General features: G+C 36.2%; 1 long non-coding RNA gene across 12 annotated transcripts in view; it reads right to left on the reverse strand.

The window, feature by feature from the left end:
• Nucleotides 1-14,648, reverse strand: part of LOC112989574 (uncharacterized) — a 76,061-nt gene that overhangs the window by 34,698 nt on the left and 26,715 nt on the right. For 10 of the 12 annotated variants that reach the window (XR_010385830.1, XR_010385825.1, XR_010385837.1 and 7 more), the window contains 2 exons: nucleotides 671-796; nucleotides 14-140 (listed from right to left, as the gene is read on the reverse strand). This is a non-coding gene — a long non-coding RNA (uncharacterized LOC112989574). Of the gene's footprint in view, nucleotides 1-13; nucleotides 141-670; nucleotides 797-2,496; nucleotides 6,142-14,648 lie in introns of all 12 variants that reach the window. The other 2 variants (XR_010385824.1, XR_010385822.1) reach the window with 1 other exon arrangement.

Consider the following 14,648-nt stretch of genomic DNA (forward strand, 5'->3'; position numbering starts at 1 on the left):
CCCACATTCATACCTGAACCCAGAGAGTCCTCTGCTGGTTTTCAATCCAAAGAAACAGAGATGAGTTCATATCCAGTAACTCAAAGATTGGACTCTGAAAACCATTACTACTCTGGGAGGAGATTCAAAGTTTCATGGCCCTGAAGAAATTAAAAAAATATATTTAAAATAAAATGTCTCTTCTCTTTACATTACACTTTAATCTTCTGATATAATCTAGATCTGCACTTATCAACCAAGCTTCAAGATTATCATTGTATAAAGGAAGACGTAGAAAGAGAAATTTCAAAACCCATAAAATTTGTCACTAGGTCATAGTCAGCTGGAGTCCCAGGCAAATCTGACCCAATGGTGCATCTCTCTGTTGAGATTACTATTTTAACCTTACTCACCCCTGTTGCATTTTCACCAAGATGGTACAACCCCTATTTTGATATTTAGCTTGTCTGAAGAAAGGAGTGGGATTCAGGACAATAGCTTTACTGAAGAAATTGTTTTGCCTCTAAATGAACAGGGGGAAGTGAAACTAAACTACCACTGGAGAGTAACAAATTGAAAAACAAATATTTTTATTTACAAGGAGTTTGAGTCCACCTCTAAAGCACTTTTGCACACATTTTACATCCCAGTACAGCAAGAGAGAATGAATTTGGAAGGACGTGGTACTCACAGCTGCCGGGGCCTTCTGGCAGGTTAAGTGTGAATCTTCCCCAGACAAATGCTACCCAGGAAATTCTGTCGTCTTCCCTCCACACACTGCAGTCATTAGAAGTGTCAAGGTAATTTTCTGTCACCTCTGCAAAAGTGAAGATAAACTTTTTTTACCACTACTGCCTGAACTGCATTAGAGATACTGCAGAGTGACTTCATCTCATCTGTATTCTGTCCTCATTTTCGAAGTTAAAAGAAAAACCAAAGAGCAATTGTTAGCAGTTTTGCCTCATTAACAACACTTAGAGAAATCCAATCTGACCTCTTAGGCATAAAATGCATTTCATAAAGAATAGCAAGAGGCCTTCTTTTTAACAACTCAGTCAGGGCCTGAACAGTTTTTGAATGTCTCTGATATTCTGGATATTAAAAAAAAAAAAAATCCCTAATCTGATAATTGATTTCTTTGAGGGGTGGTTCTTTCTCTGAAACTCATCATTTGGAAACAAATCCATATTTTACAAGCAACTATGCAGTTGATTTAATTAAGTTAAATTCCACACAGCTTTCCTTTAGAAAAAATGTTCTGTGCTGTTGCTTTTTATAACATTTTTTCAGATAGTTTCCTAAAATAGAGTGGACAAATGTGAAAGATCTAAGAAACTACAAGACAGGATTGGAGTACAGATTATTCAGAAATAATCATGCTTTGCATTTACACAGCTTTTATAGTTCTTGGCAAAAATACTTTCTACACACTAACATCCCATTGTTGCAAGTAAAACGATCATTCAACACCCTCAGAGGAAAAATAAAGAGTTTTCTTAGTCAAAGAGATAAGTGTTGAAACACACTCCCACCTTAAAAAACAACATAACAGCTTGCCTCCTTCCAATTCCATCATCAACTTCGATAGTTTTTGAAATTTTACTGAAATTACATCTTTTTAGAACTCACTATTTTGTAAATTAGTTTTAATGACAATATTGTATTTTGTCTGTGTAGTACTGTAGCCATGTCCATACTAGTAAATTAACCTATGCAAGAGCTCAGATTTGAGTCTTCTGACTTGATCATCTACTGATAGAAGAGTCCTTGCAGGCTCTTGATTAAGCCAACTATCATTCTCCAAAACAACTTCTGAGCAAGGAATGAGCACATGGAAAGGACCATTCCTCATAATTATTTTGCTTGTAGCCACTGTTTTGGAGGCTAACAGAGTTTAATTGTATGGACACAGGCCATTTCATGCCAGCTGGCCTTTCTGCCAGAGACTAGGATCCTGACTGTTTAGTTTAGGTTAGACTAGCAAACTCATTAGACTACATCAGTGAAAAGATTAAGACTAGCATCTGAGTTAAAACTTTCCTGGCTCAGGATACAAAAGAATGCATAAGAATGGCTTTCTTCAAGACCCTCTTTCTTTTTAGAGTGTTGATGACAGACTGAGCCTTGTCAGACCCTCACAAAAAGTCCTGATGAAACAAACGTCTCTGCCATTTGCCCAAGCTCTTTTTTTAAAAAGAAAAGTCTTTGAAAAATCAAGGAAATCTGAACACAGTAGTTAGGTTTTTTAAAAAGGCATTAAAAAGATGTCTGTGGCTTCAAAGAAGTAACATTTAAAAAAACTCTTTTTAAACCCAATGAGTGAATTGCCTGAGTCTTTCCAAAAGTGTGCTGCCTTCACATTTGCTGTTTACAGGGTTAGATCTTAACGTACATCTGTAAGAAGCCCAAGACAAAATGCATAGTACATATGACAGTGGATTCTTAGATACATTGAAAGCATGCTTATCCCTGTCCCTGTATGCCCAAAGGGACAAGGTATCCCACAGCGTCCTGCACCTTGTTTGAAGCAAGGCAGCCTGTGCAGGTTTCTGCAGAAACTCTCACAATCTCCAGAATTTCTACTGTGCTCCATGTTGTAGTCCAGACAGAAATACGTCTTTCAACCCTTTGTCTTGGAAGAGGGATTGAGTAGAGCAGAACAGGTATGTAGCTTTCTTGCAGTTATACATAGAAAGAGACCATCTGCACCTGGATAAAAACCTTCTAGAGACACTTCATACTATTCAGATCTTCCCTTCATTTTGAACAGAAATAAATAAGGTAGTAATAGAGCAGTAAAGTATAGGCTTCTTGTCTAACTGCTGAGAAGTACCATCAGTATTAGCTCACACTCTGATACTTGCCCTTGCTTATTTACACTGAGAGAAAACATCTCATTCCTCAAAAAAATCACATGAAAGTTAACAAAGATTGATTTATGAATGAGCCTGCTTTTCACTAAGACGATTTTGCCATCCTTAAAAGTCTCATACACTGTTTTCTGTAATTAATTAGAAGAGCAATTAAGCATTCACCTATTTACTTTTACATATATCGATACACACATATATACACATGCACATCTTATCCATACCATACATACATACATATACATACACCATAATTATATATACACATATATACACGTGACAGTGAGAGTGTGTGTGTGTGTGTGTGTATACATACACACATATACATACACACACACACACACACACATATACATACTCACTGTCATGTAATAAGATGCCTAAGTAGTGATATTGGTGCTCACAAGTTCAAGGAAATATCCATATTCAGGGAAGCACTTACCTCTAAAAGGGTGTTTTCCAGAAGCAAGCCAAGGGCAGTTCAGAAGAGTAAATCTGCAGCTGCAATCATGCAAGCTTATTTTGAAAGTATAAGCCAGCTAATAAAAAATGGAAATTGTATACATACTTCTCTACAAAACTTATCAGCAATACCTTTTCATCTCAAATGACATGTTCTAGTTACATACTTACAAACATACACACTTTTTTTCATTATATATATATGTATATGTGAGAGAAAACTTCAGAAAAAATCCTGTTATTAATTATATGTATATTACCTTTATGAAGCTTACAGGTTGCATGGATGACATCAGAATTTGGCCTTAGAAGATAAAATTATTTTTTATTTCCATAAAAATGTAAATGAAAAATATGTTTTTCATTATATATTTGGGATATAACATACTGCAGGGAATAATTTTGAAATTTCTTTTAAACTTCTTTGGCATTTAAACTTGGTTGGCATAAATTTTGATTTTCACAGAGCAGTAACTTCTTAAATACGTAATGAGAAATGTTATGTTCGCTCTGTAAACAAACTAAATAAGCCACAATTAGATTTAAATTCCTCTCACACCCATGGGATTATAAAATAACACATGGGAGACCTAAACGGAATGAGTGAAAATAAATAATCTAATAATGTCTTGGTTAACTTGCTAACAACTTTGACTATACAGAGGAATAAATCAATGTGCCATACTTAAACTAGGTTAATGTTTGACACAGTAATACTCTGAAACTAACTGATTGATTTACCAACGATTTACAGCCTTTGTCTTGCTTTACTCCTCTGCTGGGCTGGTAAAAAAGATAATTTAGTAAGTTTCTTAGAAAGCCAGAAGACAGCTCAGAAGAGCTTGTAAAGAAAGGCTTAAAGAGTTTCCTTTGTACATATATATGTACATACATGAGAAATTACATAAATAGTATTTATAAAAAGTAGTCAAAATTACATAAATAGTATTTATAAAAAGTAGTCTGCAATTGAATGAAAGATGCTTAGCTTACTTAAGTTTTTGTCTGGACCCATCACAAAGTCTTATGCTAATAATGATCTAAAATAAAACTCGACTGAAAAATATCTCTACTAATAACAGCATGCTCTGGATCAAGCATTCAGTCTTCATGGACAGAAAAACAGAGGTGAATACTGAAGATCCTTGTTGTTAATGGCAACACTAGCACCAAAAAAACAAGCTTTTATCTCACTCTTTTGAACAGCAGCTGTCAGTCTGACTCCAGGAAAAATTCACAATTCCTGAATTTTCTTTTGACTACCTTCTCATGAAGATGCATCAGTTCATTTCTCAAATTTTCAAATCTTCACTGTGACTCATTACTTTAGTGTTAGCTGTCAGTTTTGTGTTTGAGACTTTTCGCATATTTTAAAATGCAGATTTTACTCTTGTGTTCAGAAATCTATTTTAATGAAGTCTTGAAATCTGATGCTCTTTTCCTAATGTAGTATTTGTAGCTACATTAATGCTGGAAATTGAGATAAAATTGTAAGTTAAAATATTCCAGACTTACAAAATAGTCTTAACGAAAATTCTGAAGAAATTATCTGAGCTCTGGAATTAATTTTGCAGAAGGAATATGATGTGACAATCAGTCAGATAGTCTTGTTTCATGTATAGTCATCCTAGAATGAATTAAGAACATTTACTACAAAGTCAGACTTAAACATAAGAAATACATGATGAAACTAGCAATTTTAAGTAATTTTTTTCAAGATTATTCTTTATACTTCATTTTGACCTTGAATCCTTACAGCATTAGAGACATTATTATAACATTACATAGAGAAGTGTGTGTGTGCACGTGTTTGTGTGCATGTGTGTAAATAAGAATGCATATGATATCATATACATATAACACATACCTTTATTACGCATATGGTTTGTATTAAGTATGTGCTATTCTACATCTGTAGACAGAGTTAGAGATATGAGTGTGCACTGATTATATATATACATATACATAGAAATTGAAATCAAATCAGTGGATTTCATACCTTACTTTATCTCTATTGTGTATATTTTTGGTATTTATATTGTAAGAATACTGTTTCTTACATGTCCGGGTAGTCTTAAAACATTTTAGAAGAACTACTTTTAACCTCTCTTTGTAAAAAACATTTTTTCTTCATATAGACCTATATACACAAAAATACAGACTGCAGGATGAAAGAAAAGAACAAAATGTCAACAGACCAAAAAACCCTGAGAAATCATCAGCAATGAGGTTTTGAAAGTGCTAAAAAAACCCAGAAAGTAACCTGCTATCCTTTTTCTCAAAAGCTAGAAATAGTTTCCTGATACTCCTGAATTCCAGTATTCAAACCCTGAAGTGAAAAGGACCTAAGATGAAAATGGTGGTCTGATGCTACTATGTTGACTATTTTACATCTCAGAGCAGGATAATAAAAGAAATGGAACTCAATGCTGAGTTGCTAGAAGCTGTTCAGTGGTTTGGTGTGTGGACAGTCATTATCAGGAAGTTTCAGAAAAGTGTTGATCAAGAAAATAGTGAAGAAGTACAGTAACACATCTTTCCATAATATGCATATGTTACATTTTATCCTTACTGAGTTTTACGTATACCAAATGTTTGAAGATCATGGGGACCATATAAGTTACAGAGCTAAGAATATTAAGTACATATTTAGCTGCATAGTAGAACATGTTTGAAATCTTTAAGGTTCCTGGCTCTAATATAAGTCCAGCTCTAATATAAGTCTTACAGTCAGAATTCACACACATCTTCAGAATAATGAGGCCAGAGCAACCCTTTAATTTAGGAGTTGACTCAGAACTGATGTTGTCCAGGCAAATAAAATTTTTATCTGAAAAAAAGGAAAAAAATATGGATAGAGTGAAGTCCCAAAGCAGTGGGAGAAGGAGACCAGTTTCAAGACTCTTGATCTGTATTCTGTAACACATGTATTAATGCATTATTCTCCTGAGTCTGAATAAGTATGTTCCTGCTATCAGATTAGCAGATAGGTGTGTGTGGTTAAGCAGATTGTAAAATACTTAATCTGAGAGAGAATTATTATGAAGGACTGAAATGGAGGCTATGGTCAGATACTACAATAAATCCAGATTTATTGGACCACGTCAAAATTGCTGAGGCCACATAAGAAAAGGAGACACTTGCATCAAATTTATTTAGGAAAATATGTGATGTTAACTTTGAGTGGACAGTTTTTAAAATTGTCTATTGCCTGACAGTACATACCGCAGCCAGTGGGCTGTTTTTTTTTTTTTTTTTTTTTTCCTATTTTCTTCTTGCTCCCCTTCCATTTTCTAAGCCCAGAAGCTGTAAGCAGGGTCTGACCCATGCCATGCCCTTCTCTGCCAGGACACTTCCCAGGGTCAGGCCCTTCTTCACCGGCTGTCACATTCTCTGAGCAAGAACCACTACTCAGAACAACCTTTTAGTCTTGGTACTCAGTCAAACCACTCATCTGTCTTTTCAAGGACATTTAAGAAGTAACGCCTTTTATTTTTATTCCAGATCCTTTGTGTCTTGACCATCCTGACACCAAAGAGCTGGAGTCACCCACACCAAATGGCACATTGCATTACAACCCACGATAAGCTTCAGCCAAAGGCAGGCTTCAGAATGACACCTCAGATGTGACAGGCAGTTCTGACAGAGAATTAAGACACTAACTACTCAGATACTGATTGCACTCTACAGTTTCTCTGTGTCATGTTCCCACATGGACCCTCACAGACATGCTGAAGCTGTTAGAAAAAGGGGGGGGGGGGTCTCTGAGCAGTGAGCCTTCTTTGCTGACAAGTGAATTATTGCAGGGCATTCTTCCATCTATACTATCATGATGAGAGATTAGTAAATCTGGGATGCAGTCAAAGGATTCATCTTGCAATAAAAGCAAGCTAGAAAGAAGCCTGAGGCTAGAAATTAATGCGAAGGGCTCTGAGAGTGTCTAAGAGAGGATGAGATGTCAGAAATGTTAAGATGAACATAGTGGGAAAAGAAAACACTATAAAGTACTAGATAAAAGGGCTTCTGGTAATTAGGACATCTTTTATCTCAGGTGCTACAAGAAGACTCCCAAAAGGACAGAAGATATACTACTACTTCTCCAAATAAAAAGAAGTGTTTTTATTAGCTGGGAATGGCACAGACCAGTGCTCTGTCACCCACTGGAAGCATTTTGTGCGACAATGGTCATCAGCAGGATGTTCAGAAACCACTTGGTCTCTCGAAGATTTGCCTAGCCATTTCATATCATGGGTCTTTGTTCTCAAAGTACAATATTTACATCAGCTGAAGCCTCCCAAATTAGATCAAGCATCCCTCAGTATCCAGAACAAGCACATATAAAAGACATTACCACTAACTAGTCCCAGTTTTAGGCCTATCATTGGTTCCTGCCCTTGAAGTAATGGTAGTGTCAAACATATATCCCCTAGTTCCTGAGGCTAGAAAACAGAGCTATATGAACAATAATCTCGCAAGAGCTGGCCCATTCTACAGACAGTCCAGTAATCCTATCCCTTATATAATAGCTAGGTAAAGTGTTTTTATCCTTTTAACTGGGGGGGAAAAAGAAAAAAAATTTGATCAGGGAGAGCCTCTTCTATTTTCTTGCCGAAGTGTCAGCCACCGTATGTGAAGCTAGACTGCCATGTGCACACTACACACAATAGCTGAGATAAATATGTACCGGAGAAATTAAACTAGCAGAGGGAATTTGTGTTAAAATGGAGAGACTGTAAAGCAAAGGGGCACACTCTGGGAAGGGGTAATTACAGCAACTGCCCAATGTAATGAGATGTCATTTACCATCATTTTGGAAGTAGTCTGCACGTGCACAGTCTACGTTATAGAAGGAGCAGCAGTTCATGTAAGTAATGCGGATGCTAATTTCAGCAAGTGCAACATCTTTAACCAGTTCCCACTCTGTAAACAGGTGAGCTCTGCTCAAAGTTTTGCTTTGCCACATTTTGTTTGCAATAAAGTTTTGCACTTCCGTTTCATTTGCCTGACAACTTTACCTTCATATTTCTAGAGGAACAGATCTGTTAGCTGGGCTGGGAAAATGAAAGGTTGTGGGATGCCAAGAAAAGGAGGCCTAATAGGAAGTCTGAAGGTAGAGAGCAGAAAACAAAGGTAGGAACAAGAGACAGAGTCTATGAAAGATTATTTATTTCAATTAATCAGCACACATTTTCACAAAGGGCAACCATGCATTTTGCAAAAATTTTCACCAGAGCATCTCATATGAGTTACCTTCCTGGGTCACATGGGGTAAATGAGAAAAAAATATAGTAGACACTGCTCTTTGTGCCTCGTCTTTTCTCCACTCCCCAAATTCAACTACCTGCTTTTTCATGGTCTAGCAAATACTGTGGAAGATACTCTGTTACCTAAATGTTATTTACTGATTCTACTGAGATTCATGCTTGATGAGGGCCCTATAAGCAGCTATTTCCTCTCAGAAACTGGCTGTGGAGAAGTGTGAAAACGTACTTTTTCTGAGAGGAATGTCCTTTCCTTCTCAAAATGGACCTCAGACAACAAGAGATGGCATATAGATGGAGTAAGCCTAAGAAGGCAGGACTAGCCAAAACATTGCAGCAATGATGTAAGAAACCTAAGTGAGACCTGATGGAAAGAGAAGGTGATTTTATTTTATAACAGCACTGAAACAAAATTGATTGCATGCAATCAGTCACACTGCCATACCTCCATTCTCACAAGCACCAAGAAGTGGGTCTCTAGAAGTCTGCCCATTCTGCTGGCACCAAGACGCTTGTACCCAGGTAGTCTGTCCAGGATTCCCTGTGACTACAGGGAGGACAAGGGATGCCAGATGTTAAGTTCTCCTCCGTTCTGAGTTTTGCTTAGATTTGCCTTCTTTCTGAGTTTTGCTTAGATTTGCAATCCTATGCTGCTTTTGGGTCTGCCTTTTTGAATCCTTACAGAGCTGACTGTGACTGTGATTTTTTTTTGTATCTGCATCCTGCCCCACCTTGGGGAGTCCTTACTATTTACTCACTCTCCTTTTCTGCTCATCTGGGTGTCTTATGGCTCCTACAATGTTCTCTATCTTCCTTTCATCATCTTTTAATGGCTTGAGTCTTTGTTTTATTCTTGGCATAGGCTATTCATTTGTTTTAGGCTGTCCCTTTTCTGAGGCTGTCCTTTGTTCTCAGAACCGGGCATCCTGAGAAGTGGCTGGGATCTTGACGACCTACTAGTCCAGGTGCCATTGGGCTCTGCCCTGCTTATAGCCTTTCTCCTGCTCTTTGTTCCTTCTAGGGCTTCCCTACCCAGACATTCCCTTCATTCTTTATTCAGATTGGTCTTAAGGTCTCTATGGAAATTCTATACATTATCTTTACAGTTAATGAAAAGATACTTGCACTGTTTTAAGAACCCTTTTAGTACTTTTTGGGCATACCCCCAGACACAGAAGTAGTGTAGAACAGAGATACTGTCTCTAGCTCTAAAAGTTTGCACGGTTACTAGCAGCAGATTAGCTGCTGTCCAGTATTTGCTATCTGACTCTGCTTTTCAAATTTTCATCTGCCAACAATTAAAACAGCTGAAACACTAAGTGATGCTGAACTAAAACTGATGACTTGTATGCTTTTTTTAGCCCAAGTTCTTTGCTTCTGTTGTTACAATCAATAATAAGGGAGCTACAGTTTAAAACTATCTCAGGTATGTGATCCCCACTCTTTTGGCACAGTAGTGAATACTCAATAAATTACTCTCAAACCCAAGTATTTGTGGAAGGACATGGACAAGAACTGAGAACAAATTTTGAAAAGTGGAAACATATAATATTTCTGAATTGTCTAACTTAGAAATAGTCTCTGTATTTATTTCAAATCTTATAACATTCCCCTTTGCACAAAATCTTCCATGAGAAGTAGTCAAAAGGAGCATTTAACTTAAAAATTTTGAAATGGAAGTCACCTTTACTATAACTTCATAATTTACCAGATCATAAGTGAAAAGATCTACAAGCTTAGCAAGTAGTAGCTATACAGCTGTACACTTGGGTTTCACTGTAAGAAATTGTACATCAAGTATAATTTATACATGTTGTTCAAAAATCTTTATAAAGAGCCAGAGGTTATCTGGCAAAGCTTCTGATGAGCGTGTTTTATGTTAAGAGCTGTCAGAGTAGCGAAGATTAAATGCAGTAATTGACATGCTACATCCTTAGAACTTACAAAACAGTGCTCTACTTCCAAATGTCTCTATAATATGTTCTTGCCCCATTTCTTCAGTATTGACCATCAATCTCTGTAATTCATATCTAAATTAATCTGTAGTCCATATACTTCCGATTAAATGACTTACATTTTCATCTCTCTCTTACCTACTCTTTCCCATTTTTTTAGATTTGGCTTCCTCACAGTTGTTTTTACAGAAAGCTCCATTCAAAATCTAATACAGAGACTGGCTGATCGTGAAGGCTGTGGGTACAGCTTTAAAGTATAAACACCTCATCACTTCAGTAATGTGGTCAGCCTTTGAAGCTTTATTAGGCCTGAGACACAAAGTCTGATCACTTTCATAGTTCTCCCACTTGGCAGCTATAGACTGTTAACAGATCATTGAAACAGTCACTTAAGGAACTTGTGTTTTATAATGTTAAACACTTCTCAACATCCTAGGACAGATAGTATAATTATAAGATCAACAGAGCTCAGCTATTTTTTACTGAATATTTTTGTTTTCATCTTACAAGTTCTTCCTGCAGCAATAACTTAGAAGAACATCACCTGATTTTTTAAATATTTAAATGAAAGAAAAAATATTGAAAAAAAGTATTGAAAAAGTATTTGAATTACAAAAGGTTGAAATACTTGGGTTCTAGCAGACCGTAGCAAAACAGGTAGACAAAATGGAACAGCTCAGCCATATAATAAACACATATTAGCTATACATTAGGGTGGCTGATACAGATAAGCATATATGAAAATGGTCTTTTAATGCTTCTTGGACAACTTTAACCTCCTCAGCACTGAGAGAACTATGATTAAAAAGAGGAAAATAGGTTTAATATTAAAGAAAGAAGAAAAGGCAATTATTAAATGATAACTACAAAAAGATATAAGAGTGGAAAATTTTCAACCACTCTCTCCACCATCAGTATAGTTCAGGAATCAAAAAAAAAAAAATCTCAGTTGGTGTCATTTATCCTACTTGCACTGCAGCCAATGGAGTTATGCCCACTGGCACCAGCATCTGGATCCCTATTGTATAATTCTCATTCCATTTCTCTCCACCCTCACACCCCAACTGTCAGTCTTTAAATGTTCCTATTCGCAAAAAAAAGCAATGGAAAACTTCCACTGACTGATCTTATACATACTGGACTGAATTCCTCAGAAATCAGCACCTGAACATCTTTTGCTCCCCAAACGGAGCAAAAGGATGAGGAGCAAGGAGGATATATCTCCTTAATGTTCTGGAACACTGATTTCAGGCACCTCTTCATTCTCCTGAAATGACTGAGCCTTCTTCTCCTGGAAACATTGGTAACCTTAAAGGGTATCTACTGCCTGTCATTAACAGAATGAACATTCAAGATCAGAAGCTAGATTAAAGCTTCTATATGGAACCATCCAACGGTTGGAAATCATATGACACTAATGAAAGAAAAGTTAATGTGAAAGCTTTTTCTGCCATAAGAGTATTTCACACAATGCTTTTTTTGCTGATTCAAAGCTTCGGTATTCTTTTGTTAATGACAAGCAATACATTATAAACTTGCCAGTATTCTCAAACAGATGGGGTCTTTCATTCCTCAACTTTCTTTTTGAAAGAAGTTTTTCACAAACACACAAGCTTGTGTTTTCCCATATTGAGAAGACAGGTGCAACTAGATACTGCAAGACTTCAGGAAGCAGCACCAAAAAATAGGTTTTCTTTTTTTTTTTTTTTTTTTTGTCTGGTTCTCTTATTTAATCCAATACACAGAATTGTCTTTCAAAAATACATCAAACTCCAGTTGCCAAAACAAGCCTATATGTGAAAATGTATCTGCCAATAATAGTGTTAGACAGGGGAGACAGCACAAGAGCCATAAGGGGCAAATTAAGTTTCTACATAGCATAATAACTAGATTAAATAAATATAGCAATTGTTAATGTCCAAAGCCTCAACAAGGGGAAGCGGAGAAAAAATAAGGCTCAGGTCTATATATCAGGGTCAATGACCCAAAACAAGTGCTTTTTGCCTTACTACAGTTTCATTGCATGGATATCACGATCTATAATTAATGCTGCAGAAGAGAAAATAAGCAATGAAGTGGAGATAACTGAACCTACAATAATTTGCAAGCAGTATAAATACTTGGTAAAAAATATAGATCTCAAAATGAATTCAGTATAGACAGTGGAAATGGTATACCTCTATTGAGTTGGTGTAAAAAGGGTCTTGTTATTCTTTCAAACTGTTAGATTTAAACATTCCCAAGACATTAATATCTCTATACAAAGTTTATTGAAAGTGTAGCATGGCTAATTCCCCCTGTCATAATATTCGCTATTAGTAAGATGAGTGAAAAATTGAAAAGCAAGCAAATTATTTTCTTTAATGTTTTACTCATGCTAGTAGGCTGCTGAGTCTCATTTCTTTCAGCCTGTAAGCTATTTGGCTAGTCTTGTCAATGCTTTTCTAGACCGTACCTAGGACTGCATCTGATTCTTTTTTTAGCTTTATTTTTCTTATTTTATTTTAATTTATTTTATTTATTTTATTTTATTATCTAATAACTTTATTACTAATTTTGAGTCAATGCCCTAATTTCTTCCTTTTCTTGGGAGGGAGGAGGGATGTTCAATGTTACTTAAGAAAACAGCTAACATTTAGGAACATGATTTGCCTTAAGAAAGTATGCTCTACCTTATATAATCAACACGTTAGATATGATAAAATTTATCCTAATCTTGATGTCATATAATTCTGTTTTCAATGGCAAGTCAATACTCAGTATTGAATGCACCGTACCGCTCAACAGTACTCAGAGAAATCTTCTAGGCCAAATCTTGTGCGAAGGTAACAGCATCCAAATTCCCATGGATACTCACAACGCATGAAGGCCCAAAGGTCAACAGGTCATGAGAAATCAGAGTTACCAAGCTGAAGAGTACGGCTGCTAGGTTTGTGAGCAAGTTCCCAAGAAGAGCTGCGGTGCATGAGTGGCTGGAGGTCACCAGGGCATGAGAATTTGGGGGATTCCTACGCAGTGGAATCTACTCTACTCTAACCAGGACTCACCTAACCACATACTACAATTGGATTAGCTCTTCAGCAATGTTAGGATGTCAGCAAAGACTCAACATATCAGTGTTGCCTAGAAATATATGTATATATGTATATCACAAGACCACACTTCTATAAAGTGGACAAAAATTTTCACAATATATATAAAACATTTTTCAGAACAAATACATGTAATATAAGTTTCATGACATATGAGCCCTGAAACATCACATAGCATAACCCAAACATGTTACATCTTCGCAAGAAAAAGCAAACGTATAAAACCAAAAACCTCTTATAAAGCAGATCCCCAGAGTTTTTAAAATTATTTAACTCAGGATCTGCTTCAGTATTTGCTCGTATAGCAAATACATCTGAAATATCTGAAAATATTAGCAAGAGTTAAAGACTAATTTGAAAATTTCAGAGAAGAATTAGAGTTAGATAGTTGAAGTTCCCTCAAATATAACCAAGGGGTAAGTAAATATTATCTTTATTAATCATTATCCTTAGTTTCAGGACGAAAAGACACAGCACTTGGCAGGAACCACTACCTAAACTATAGACATATGAGCAAGAAAGCAAGAAAAGAAATCTTTCTGAGGCATTAAATACCCATGTGTCAGATGAATGTGCTGTGAGATGTACAGGTGTACAACTAACTTGGATGCCATCACAAATGAAAGAAAAATTACAAATATGAGAACTTACAAAGGCAGAAGCTCTTTGGAAATTATGAGAATGATGCCAAGGAAGCAAACTATTCTTTTAATAAACAAGAGTTGATTTTTTGTTGATAGAGAATGCAGTAGAGGCCATATGTGTCTGCAAACAGAGCACATATAGAAGGGGTCTGCCTACACATGAACCCCCACCCCCCCCAGCATTACTTAATTACTGTGTTTGGTTCTGGTTTGGCGGTGGGGTGGAGGGTATTCAGAAAAACGCAAGGAACATAGTATCTTGTTCAGTGAGATATCCTTAAACAAAACATAATCAAACAACATTTTTGCTTAATTTCCCTCAAGGATCTTTCTCAAACAGGGAAATAGAGAAGGTAAGAAATTTACTTTATATGTTGGAAAAGAA

Source organism: Dromaius novaehollandiae, chromosome 1 (assembly GCF_036370855.1).
Source record: "Dromaius novaehollandiae isolate bDroNov1 chromosome 1, bDroNov1.hap1, whole genome shotgun sequence".
NCBI classification, from domain to species: domain Eukaryota; kingdom Metazoa; phylum Chordata; class Aves; order Casuariiformes; family Dromaiidae; genus Dromaius; species Dromaius novaehollandiae.